This window comes from Carcharodon carcharias, chromosome 24 (genome assembly GCF_017639515.1).
Source record: "Carcharodon carcharias isolate sCarCar2 chromosome 24, sCarCar2.pri, whole genome shotgun sequence".
NCBI classification, from domain to species: domain Eukaryota; kingdom Metazoa; phylum Chordata; class Chondrichthyes; order Lamniformes; family Lamnidae; genus Carcharodon; species Carcharodon carcharias.
Window position 1 is genome coordinate 19,685,893 of NC_054490.1, and position 11,581 is coordinate 19,697,473.

At 43.9% G+C, this 11,581-nt stretch overlaps 1 non-coding gene across 1 annotated transcript; it reads left to right on the forward strand.

Annotated features, from left to right (window-relative positions):
- Positions 1 to 4,128: 4,128 nt before the first annotated feature.
- On the forward strand, positions 4,129 to 4,201 carry trnak-uuu. The gene has a single exon. It is a non-coding gene; the product is annotated as a tRNA-Lys (tRNA).
- The last annotated feature ends 7,380 nt before the right edge of the window (positions 4,202 to 11,581 follow it).

Below are 11,581 nucleotides of genomic sequence, written 5' to 3' on the forward strand. Positions count from 1 at the left end.
GTGAATTTTATCAGCTACTTATCGATTCTGATGTTAGTCGCTGAAATCATTAGCAATTCCTGCAATTGGTTTCACGATATTTCCAAAGTTTGTGATATGCTGATTCTATTTGACGTGCAAAGTATTTTCTGATGGCAGTGTTTTCGCTTGTATTGAATGGTACTTTCGAAGGTATCTTTGGACCTCTCTTCCTCAGAAGGCGGTGGATATTGGTGGCGTTTTTGGAAACTACTGATTCAGCGAGGTATCATGGATTTAAAGGTCCCTTTTTTCTTTAAAATAAAAGCATTTAAAATGCAAGCATTTCTCCAAGGGGAGCCAACATATGTTGTAGATTCACTGGTGGTGATTTTGTGGGGCATGGGACATACAGCTTTGACCAATTCAAAGTTGTGGAGGCGACAATATGGAGAGATAGCGAAGAGTGGATTGGGATTGTCAAGTCTCGAGGGAACAAGATGATTGCTCAGGGCTCCAGGAGCAGATGAGTTGAATTGATGTGGTGTTGTGCAATGGAGATTGGTGGAGTTGGAAATAGGTGATTTTAGTGGTGATGCAGGTACATTGTCAGAAGCTGATTTTTGGGTCACATATGAAATCAAGTATGTGAACAGTCTGGTTCAAGGTCGCAGAGTTTTCACACTGAGTAGGATGGAGTCTGAAGCTGGGATAGGGGAGCTTGTAGCAGGGACCAAAGAAGGAAAGGAAATATCTTTGCATTCAGTGCTGGATATTGCATAAGCAGTTTGATAAAGTGGCAATGGTTGTGTGGCAGAAAGAGATCTGAGGGGCTGCAGTGTATCATCAATGTACATGATGAAAAAAATATGATGTCACTGAGGGTCAGCACCTCAATGAGAAATACGAATGAGTGAGGGAGGGGACCCCGAGGGAATCCAGATGTGCTACTGCAGCAATGGGATGAGAAATCATTGCTTGTGATACCCTGGATCTGTTTAGATTGTTAAGTAGGGAACCATGCTGTCCACTCAATATTTCTTTCCTCATATTTGGATGGTTTTCTATCTTCTTCTTTAGTAAACATTCCATTATTTCTCGCAGCACTGTTGTTAACCTGACTGGTCTATAAATCTCTCGGCATGTTCCGTCCAGCTTCATAAGTGTACGGATTGTATTACTCATTTACCAATCCCCTTTCTCAACATATTTTTTTCGAACAAATTATTAAATATAAATAGCCATCCTTATTCTGTAACATGTCAAGATTGTTTTTAAATATGTGGATGAATACATCCTGATCCAGCAACTCAAAGACTCGGCTGACATTAGGCGCTGTTTGCCATTAGCAAGAGCAGACTTGTGCTGAAACATTATCTGCAAACTGATGGCCCGGCATAGTCCCCATTCTACCATTGTCACCAAACCAAGGGAACAACCCTGTTCAATGAAGAGTGCACGAGGGAATGCTAGGAGCAGTAGCAGGCCTTTTCTAAAAAGGACGTGTCAACTTTGTAAAGCTGGAATTCAGGACTACTTGCGTGCCAATCAGCATTAGCAGTGAGTGTTGGCAGGGCTAAGTGATTCCACAACCAACAGAACAGATCTAAGCAGTGCAGCCATGTCACATGCAGTCGTGAATTGTGATGGACAATTACACAACTCCCCGGAGGAAGTAGCTTCACAAATACCCCATTCTAAATGATGGAAGAGCGATGCAAATCCAGTGGTACAGCTGCACAATTACAACAATCAGCAATGACTGCCACATCAGCCTACGTTTGATCAAGTGTAAAGAGATGGGAGGGGTCATCAACAGTAGTATCAAGTGACACTTGCTTAGCAATCCCCTGATCACTGATGCCCAATTTTGGTTCCGCCAATGTGACTCAGGTTCTGACCTCATCGCAGCCTTAATTCAAATATGGAAAAAATGCGGAACTCCAAATGTGAGATGAGAGTGACTGCCATTGACATCAAGGCAGCTTTTGGCCGATGCTGGAATCATGGCGTGCTGACAAAACTCTGGTCAATGGGAATCAGGGTTACTACCAATCAGTTGGACCAATACCCAGCCCAAAGGATGCTGGTTGTGGTAGCTGGCGGGAAATCATCTCATTTCCAGGACATCACTGCAGGACTTCCTCAGGGCAGCATCCTAGGTCGAAAAATCATTTAACTTCCTTCCATCATAAGGTCAGAAATGGGGATGTACCCTGTATATTGCACAATTTGCAGCACCTTTCACGCATCCTCAGGTACTGAAGCAGTCCTTTATAACATGCAGCAAGACCTGGGCAACATCCAGACTTGGGCTGACAAGTTGCAAATAACATGTGCTCCACACAAGTGCCAGGCAATGACCAACTCCAACAGGAGAGAATCTAAGCAACTTTACTTGAAATTCAATGGCAATACCATCGCTGAATCCCCCCACTATCAACATCCTTGGGGTTACCATTGACCTGATACTGAATTGGTCGAGCCACATAAACATTGTGATTACAAGGCTCGGAACCCTGCAGCGAGCAAATCACCGACAACCTGTCCACCATCTACAAGATCCAAGTAAAGAGTGTGATAGAATGTCTCCACTTGCGTGGATCAGTGAAGCTCCGACAGCACTCATGAAACTTGATGTTGTCCAGTTTGAAACAGCCCACCTGATCGGCACCAGATCCACAAACATTCACTCCTCACCACAGACGCCCAGTAGTAGCATTGCATCCTATCAACAAGATGCATTCTAGGAATTCACCAAGACTCCTTTGAGAGCACCTTCCAAACCCACGACCAATACCATCTAGAAGGATAAGGGTAGAAGATAGATGGGAACGACGTTCCCCTCTAAGTCTCTCAGCATGCTGACTTGGAAATATTTCTGCCCATCCCTCATGTCACTGGGTCCAAATCCTGGAAATCCCTCCCTAAGAGCAGTGTGGGCGTTCCTACACAACATGGGCTGCAGCGGTACAAGATGGCAGCTCACCACCACCTTCCCAAGGGCAATAAGAAAAGGGCAATAAATGCTGGCTCAGCCAGCAAATCCCACATCCAGTGAATGAATAAATGATCCATTTATTTAATACCGCTGTCACCGGTCTGCGGCTACTTTGGCTACTATCCTCTCTATCCCATTGTGCTCCCATTCCCAATGCTTCCCTGTATTTAAAATACTTGCCTGTAAAATATTTTAATGTGTTCTTTTCTGTTCCTAGCCTATTTCATCTGAGGATAAAAGCAAAATACTGCTGATGTTGGAACTCTGAAACATAAACAGAAAATGCTGGAAAAACTCAGCAGGTCTCACAGTATCTGTGGGGAGAGAAACAGAGTTAACGTCTCGAGTCCTTATGACGCTTCTTCGGAGCTTCAGTGTTATTTAATCTCAAATTCCTCTTTGCTTTGTCGCTTTACCGAAGCTCATGCCGTAAAGAAACGGGCGTCCCTTCACTTTCCCGCTGTTAAAGGCCCGAGGATCCCGCTGCGGTGCAGATTTCTTACCCTCCTTCCGTCGGAAGTTCGAGCAGGAAGTGTTGCAATCCGACTGTGATTGCAGTTCCTCGGAATTGTTGGTTAAATGGCAACCAGAGAACGTGCGTTATGTAACATTCCAGATGCTACCCCGGCGAGCGCACTCGGCAGAGCATCAGACGTTTAAGATGAGGGCCCAGGGTCTAATTTCCTGTTTGCCGACTTTTTTTTTTAATTTCTCGATTCTCATGTGAATCATCCACATCAGTGACACATCAACAACCCACGATGAATGGATTTTGTGATTGTGTTTCGTCCAATTCAGTAATTTTATTGTACATTCATTCAGGAGGGTTGTTATATGGTCGGCTCCTTGAATATAGTGCACGTGTTTGAAATAACCTAAATGTAGCTGTTGGACGAATATTATATAATTTTTCTTTGAATCAGGCAGCACGCCAAATTTACAAAGTAAAGTGGGAGACATTTTCTGGGCACGGGCCGGACTTTGGGGTGAAGTGAACAGGTTAGGATTTGTGAAAAGCAATTGTGATTGAATTTAGCGATGGTATTGAGAGTGGGTGCGTGAGGGAAATCCGGTGAACACAGTGGATGGCCGCAGGAAAAGGACAGAATGTGAAGGATGCAATGTTCGCTGTCAGCCAGTAAAGGTCGCTGTGCGGCCGTGCGCCAAGGGCCCGGATAGCTCAGTCGGTAGAGCATCAGACTTTTAATCTGAGGGTCCAGGGTTCAAGTCCCTGTTCGGGCGGTGAATTTTATCAGCTACTTATCGATTCTGATGTTAGTCGCTGAAATCATTAGCAATTCCTGCAATTGGTTTCACGATATTTCCAAAGTTTGTGATATGCTGATTCTATTTGACGTGCAAAGTATTTTCTGATGGCAGTGTTTTCGCTTGTATTGAATGTTACTTTCGAAGGTATCTTTGGACCTCTCTTCCTCAGAAGGCGGTGGATATTGGTGGCGTTTTTGGAAACTACTGATTCAGCGAGGTATCATGGATTTAAAGGTCCCTTTTTTCTTTAAAATAAAAGCATTTAAAATGCAAGCATTTCTCCAAGGGGAGCCAACATATGTTGTAGATTCACTGGTGGTGATTTTGTGGGGCATGGGACATACAGCTTTGACCATTTCAAAGTTATGGAGGCGACAATATGGAGAGATAGCGAAGAGTGGATTGGGATTATCAAGTCTCGAGGGAACAAGATGATTGCTCAGAGCTCCAGGAGCAGATGAGTTGAATTGATGTGGTGTTGTGCAATGGAGATTGGTGGAGTTGGAAATAGGTGATTTTAGTGGTGATGCAGGTACATTGTCAGAAGCTGATTTTTGGGTCACATATGAAATCAAGTATGTGAACAGTCTGGTTCAAGGTCGCAGAGTTTTCACACTGAGTAGGATGGAGTCTGAAGCTGGGATAGGGGAGCTTGTAGCAGGGACCAAAGAAGGAAAGGAAATATCTTTGCATTCAGCACTGGATATTGCATAAGCAGTTTGATAAAGTGGCAATGGTTGTGTGGCAGAAAGAGATCTGAGGGGCTGCAGTGTATCATCAATGTACATGATGAAAAAAATATGATGTCACTGAGGGTCAGCACCTCAATGAGAAATACGAATGAGTGAGGGAGGGGACCCCGAGGGAATCCAGATGTGCTACTGCAGCAATGGGATGAGAAATCATTGCTTGTGATACCCTGGATCTGTTTAGATTGTTAAGTAGGGAACCATGCTGTCCACTCAATATTTCTTTCCTCATATTTGGATGGTTTTCTATCTTCTTCTTTAGTAAACATTCCATTATTTCTCGCAGCACTGTTGTTAACCTGATTGGTCTATGATTCTCTGGGCATATTCTGTCCACCTTCATAACTGTAGGAATTGTATTATTCATTTACCAATCCCCTTTCTCAACATTTTTTTCGAACAAGTTATTAAATATAATAGCCATCCCTATTCTGTAACATATTCAGATTATTTTTAAATATGTAGATGAATACATCCTGATCTGGTAACTCAAAGACTCGGCAAACATTAGGCGTTGTTTGCCATTAGCAAGAGCAGACTTGTGCTGAAACATTATCTGCACTCTCATGTCCTGGCATATTCCCCATTCTACCATTGTCACCAAGCCAAGGGAACAACCCTCGTTCAATGAAGAGTGCACGAGGGAATGCTAGGAGCAGTAGCAGGCATATCTAAAAAGGATGTGTCAATCTTGTAAAGCTGGAACCCAGGGCTACTTGCGTGCCAATCAGCATTAGCACCGAGCAATAGGCAGGGCTAAGTGATTTCACAACCACCGGGACAGGTCTAAGCACTGCAGCCATGTCACATGCAGTTGTGAATTGTGATGGACAATTACACAACTCCCCGGAGGAAGTAGCTTCACAAATACCCCATTCTGAATGATGGAAGAGCCTTGCAAATCCAATGATACAGCTGCACAATTACAACAAATATCAGCCAGAATTGCAGAGTGCATGATTCATCTTTCCCTCCTCCAGAGGACCCCAGAAGCACAGAGGCCAGTCTTAAAGCAATTCGATATATTCCACGTGATACATTGAAAAGGCTGAAGGCACTGGATAGTGCAAAGGCTGGGGTCGCTTACAGCATTCTGGCAACAGACTTTGGCTCTTGATCTTGCCCCTGGCCACACCATTCCAGTACAGCTACAATACTGGTATATGTCCGAAATATGGATATTGGCCGAATTTTGTCCATTCGACACAAATCAGGACAAGTCCAACTGAAGCAATGACTGCCACATCAGCTTTCTTTCAATCATTTGTAAAGAGATGGAAGGGGACATCAACAGTAGGGTCAAGCGACACTTGTTTAGCAATACCCAGCTCACTGATGCCCAGTTTGTTTTCCGCCATTGTGACTCAGGTTCTGACCTTATTGCAGCCTCAATTCAAATATGGAAAAAATGCAGAACTCCAAATGTGAGCTGAGAGTGACTGCCGTTGACATCAAGGCAGCTTTTGGCTGAGTGTGGCATCATAGATTCCTAGCAAAACTGGAGTCATTGGGAATCAGGGTTACTATCAATCAGTTGCAGCCATACCCAGCACAACGCATGATGGTTGTGGTAGTTGGCGGGAAATCATCTCAGTTCCAGGACATCACTGTAGGACTTCCTCTGGGCAGTATCCTAGGCCCAACAATCAGTTGCCTTCCTTCCATCATAGGGTAAGAAGTGGGGATGTTCGCTCACTATTGCACAATTTGCAGCACCTTTTGTGCATCCTCAGCTACTGAAGCAGTCCATTATAAAAGGAAGCAAGACCTGGGCAATATCCAGACTTGGGCTGACAAGTGGCAAGTAACATGTGCACCACACAATTGCCAGGCAATAACCATCTCCAACAGGAGAATATCTAAGCAACTTTACTTGAATTTCAATGGCATTACCATCGCTGAATCTCCCCACTATCAACATCCTGGGGGTTACCATTGACCTAATACTTAACTGGTTGAGCCACATAAACATTGTGATTACAAGTCTTGGAACCCTGCGGTGAGCAAATCACCTCCTGTCTCCCGATAACCTGTGCACCATCCACAAGATCCAAGTCATGAGTGTGATGGAATGGCCTCCACTTGCGTGGATGTGTGAAGCTCCGACAGCACTCAAGGAACTTGATGCTGTCCAGTTTGAAACAGCCTGCTTGATCGGCAAAAGATCCACAGACATTTTCTGCCCATCACAGATGCCCAGTAGTAGCATTGCATCCCATCAACAAGATGCACTGCAGGAATTCACCAAGGCTCCTTTGAAAGCACCTTCCAAACCCACGACCAATACCGTCTAGAAGGACAAGGGCAGAAGATAGATGGGAACACCACGACATGGAAGTTTCCCTCCAAGTCTCTCAGCATCCTGGCTTGGAAATAAATCTGCCCTTCCCTCATGTCACTGGGTCAAAATCCTGGAAATCCCTCCCTAACAGCAATGTGGGCGTACCTGCATCACATGGGCTGCAGCGGTCCAAGAAGGCAGCTCACTACCACCTTCTCAATGGCAATTAGGAATGGACAACATGTGCTGGCCTAGCTAGGGAAACCCACATTCTGTGTATGAATAAATAATCCATTTATTGAATACCCCTGCCACCGGTCCACGGTTATTTTGGCTATAATCCTTTCTATCCCATCGTGCTCCCATTCCCAATGCTTCCCTCTATTTAAAATACTCGCCTGTAAAATATTTTAATGTATTATTTTCTGTTCTGAGCTTATTTCAACTGAAGATGAAAGCAAAATATTGCTGATGCTGGAAATCTGAAGCAAAAACAGAAAGTGCTGGGCAATTTCCGCCATGGCTTGGATAGCTCAGTTGTTAGAAACTTTCCTTTTAATCTGAGGGTCCAGGGCTCAAATCACTGCTTGGGCGCTGGCTTTGTGTTCGAATTATCGATTCTCATATAAATTCAGATATCATGACCATTTCATGCCCACCCCCCAGATATTTCAATCATTTGTGAAATGCTAATTCTGTTTGAAGTTGAAGGCGTTTTTTGATTTCGGTGTTTTCAGTTACATCAAATGGTATTTTCGAAATTATCAATTTTCATTACCACCCAGCCTCAATTGACAAGATGAATTCAAGTGATCGTCCCTGCCTACCAAATAAAATTCATTAACCTGTTCCAATTCATTCCATGACAGTTAGATTTCAAATATAATTTATTTTATGATATTTTCTGAATGTCATTTGAGAATTTGCATTCAAACTGATGTTGTGAAATGGTAACTAATGGCTTTGCTTTGAAGTGTAAATAGATTGTTATTTTTATTGACAAATTTTGCACTGTAAGAGGTAAGAGATAATTCGACCAAAGCCTGCAATTTCTTCTCCGAACCACACACACCAACTTGCTCATATAACACTTCCTTCCATGGATTTGAGTCAAAATATTGGGACCTCCTTCCTAACAGCACTGTGGTTGCACCAATACCACAGCTGCTGCAGCTGTTCAAGAAGACAATTCACCATCATCTTCACAAGTGCGAGGAAAGATGGGCAATAAATGTGGGGCTTGCTAGGTGATGCCAACATCATGTGGATCAATTTTCTTTAAAAAAAAGCTCCTTTTCATCGATAAGCTGATTTCCATCCAATGACACATTTTACAGACATTAACTGGGTGTTGCCTTTTTTGATGAAAATCCTGCAAAAGATCCCAAGGCACCATGTCAAAGAGGAGAAGGGGAGGAATGTCTGGCGTCCTGGGTGCATCGATTAATCAACAAAACAACGATAGGTTACCAGATCTTGATCATTGTTAGCTGGAAGAAAGTAAATGAGAATTTATGGTAAGGGAGGATTCATTATAAGGGAACGAATCAGTTAAATTAAAATTATACGCTGGCCAGAGCAAACCAGTATCTCAACAATTAAACAGTGAAACCAGATGAACCTTATACACTCTCAAACTTTGTACATCCTCAGGGTTTGCAATCAGGAGGAAGTTTCTGGGAGTTAGACTGGAGATTTACATTGGAAAACAGCGAAGACTAAGAGATGGGGAAGGACAGATGGTCCCAGCTTATGTAGGAGGTAAGGTCTCTTACTGGGTAAACAATAGGGACACAAGATGCATGTACTTGTTACGAGAGATGTCTGTTTACTGTAAAACTATATGTTGACGAGATCGGAATCTGGAAACTGCACTTGTACGTGATCAATAATGCATAAATATGTTGAAAACTAATATTGTAGCAGAGTGCGAATTCAAGCTGCATTGAGAAGGTTCTCCCCTCGCACTTGCTCGAAGAAACGATCGTGACCTGTACGTAAGACTCCTCTGGTCCGTTTGTCAGAGTGACCACAACAATCACGTTGCTGTTTGTGTGAGCTTGCTGTTTGTAAATTGGCTGCTGTGATTCCCACTTTACGACAGTAAGAAGACTTCAAAACAATTTAATTAGCTGCATATAGCTTTGGGATATCCTAAGGTCGTGAAAGGTGCGATAACTATTCAAAACTGTCGTTCTTTCACACAGCATTAGGGAGGATGGTGAAAAGCTTGAATTAAAAGAGTGGTTTGCTGAACGTTCTGAATGAGTAACAAGTTGCGGAGGATTTCTGGGAAAGAATTCCAGAGCTTTGGTCCTAGGTGGGTGTTGGAAAGATTATAATCAGGGAAGATCAAGAGGACAGTGTTAATAGGTGATGGGGATATTGGTGGTGTGTTTGCAAATTACTGAGTTAGAGAGGTATAATGGATTCCAAGGTCCCTTTTCTCTTTGCAAATAAAAATAATTTAAGTCCAGACATTTGTCCAAGGGGAGCCAACATATATTATAGATGTCATGGGTGGTGATCTTGTGGAGCACGGGCAATACAGCTTTGACCATTTAAAAATTATGGAGGCGCGAACATGGAGGGCCTGCGAAGAGTGCGTTGGGATAGTCAAGTCTAGAGGCAGCAAGATTATTGCTCAGGGCTCCAGGAGCAGATGCGTTGCAGCTGGTGTGGTGTTTGGAAATGGAAACTGGTTGAGGTGGAAACTGGCGATTTCACTGGTGACACAGATATATAGTCAGGAGCTAATCTTTGTGTCAAATATTGAATCAAGGATGTGAACAGTCTGGTTCAAGGTCACACAGTTTTCACAGCGAGTAGGATGGAGCCAGAAGCTGGGATAGGGGAGCTTGCAGCAGCGTCTAAAGATAAGAAGAAATTTCTTCTCATTCATTGCTGGATATTGGATAAGCAGTTTGATATAGTGGCAATGGTTGTGGGGCGGAAAGAGATCTGAGAGGGAGCAGTGTATCAACAATGTACATGTGAAAAAAATATGATGTCACTGTGGGTCAGCACCTCAACGAGAAATAGGAATGGGTCAGTGAGAGGACCCCGAGGGAATCCAGAGGTGCTAGTGCAGATATGGGATGAGAAATCATTGCTTGTGATACCCTGGATCTGTTTAAATTGGTAACTAGGGAACCATACTAACTACTCAATATTTCATTCCTCATATTTAGATGGCTTTCTATCCTCTTCTTTAGTAAGTATTCCATTATTTCTCGCACCACTGCTGTTATCCTGACTGATCACCATTTCTCTGGGCTAATTCTGTCCACCATCTCAACTGTGGGAATTACATTACTTATCCACCATTCATCTTTCACAATATATTTTTTTCTAACAAATTATTACACATGAATAGCAATCCCTTCTACATAACATGCCCAGATTATTTTTCAATACGCGGAGGAAAACTCCCAGATCGAGGAACTCAAAGATTGTGAAACATAAGGCACTGTAGGCGAGCAGTAGGAGCAGATGTGTACTGAACCCATGAACTCATGGCCCGCCTGTTCCCCTTTTCCACCAAGTCAAGGGATCAACCCTCGTTCAATGAAGAGTGCACGAGGGAATGCCAGAGGCAGTAGCAGCCAAATCTAAAAATGAGGTGTCAACCTTGTAAAGCTGTAACTCAGGACTACTTACACATAAATACGCATAAACAGCAAGCGATAGGCAGATTTCAGTGATTCCACAAACAACGGAACATAACTAACCACTGCAATTCTGTCACATCCAGTCATGAATTTTGGTGGACAATTAAATAACACACTGGAGGGAGAGGCTGCCCAAATACCCCATCCTCAATAATCGAAGAGCCCAGCATATCTAAGGGATACGGCTGCAAAATTTGCGACAACCTTGAGCCAGAGGTGAAGAGTGGATGATCGATGTCAGCCTCCTGCAGAGGCCTCCAGCATCACAGAGGCCAGTGTTCACCCAATTCGATTTACTCCACGTGATACCTTGAAACGGTTGAAGGCACTGAATAGTGCAAAGACTCGAGGCGCTGACAGCATTCCCTCCCCCTATTGTCCCCCATCCCCTTATTTTCTCCCCCTCCCACCATTCTCTCCCACTCTACCCCATTCTCTGCCAGCTCACCCCATTCTCTCCGTCTTCCCCCCATTCTCCCCCCTCCCACCAATCTCTACACGTCCCCCATTCTCTCCGCCCTCCCCCCATTCTCCCCCCGCCCCCATTCTCTTCCCTCCCCCTATTCTCCCTCCCTCCCCAATTCTCCCCCTCCACCTCTTCCCCCCCCAATTCTCTCCCCCCCCCTCACTTCCTGCAGCCATTTCCCACTGC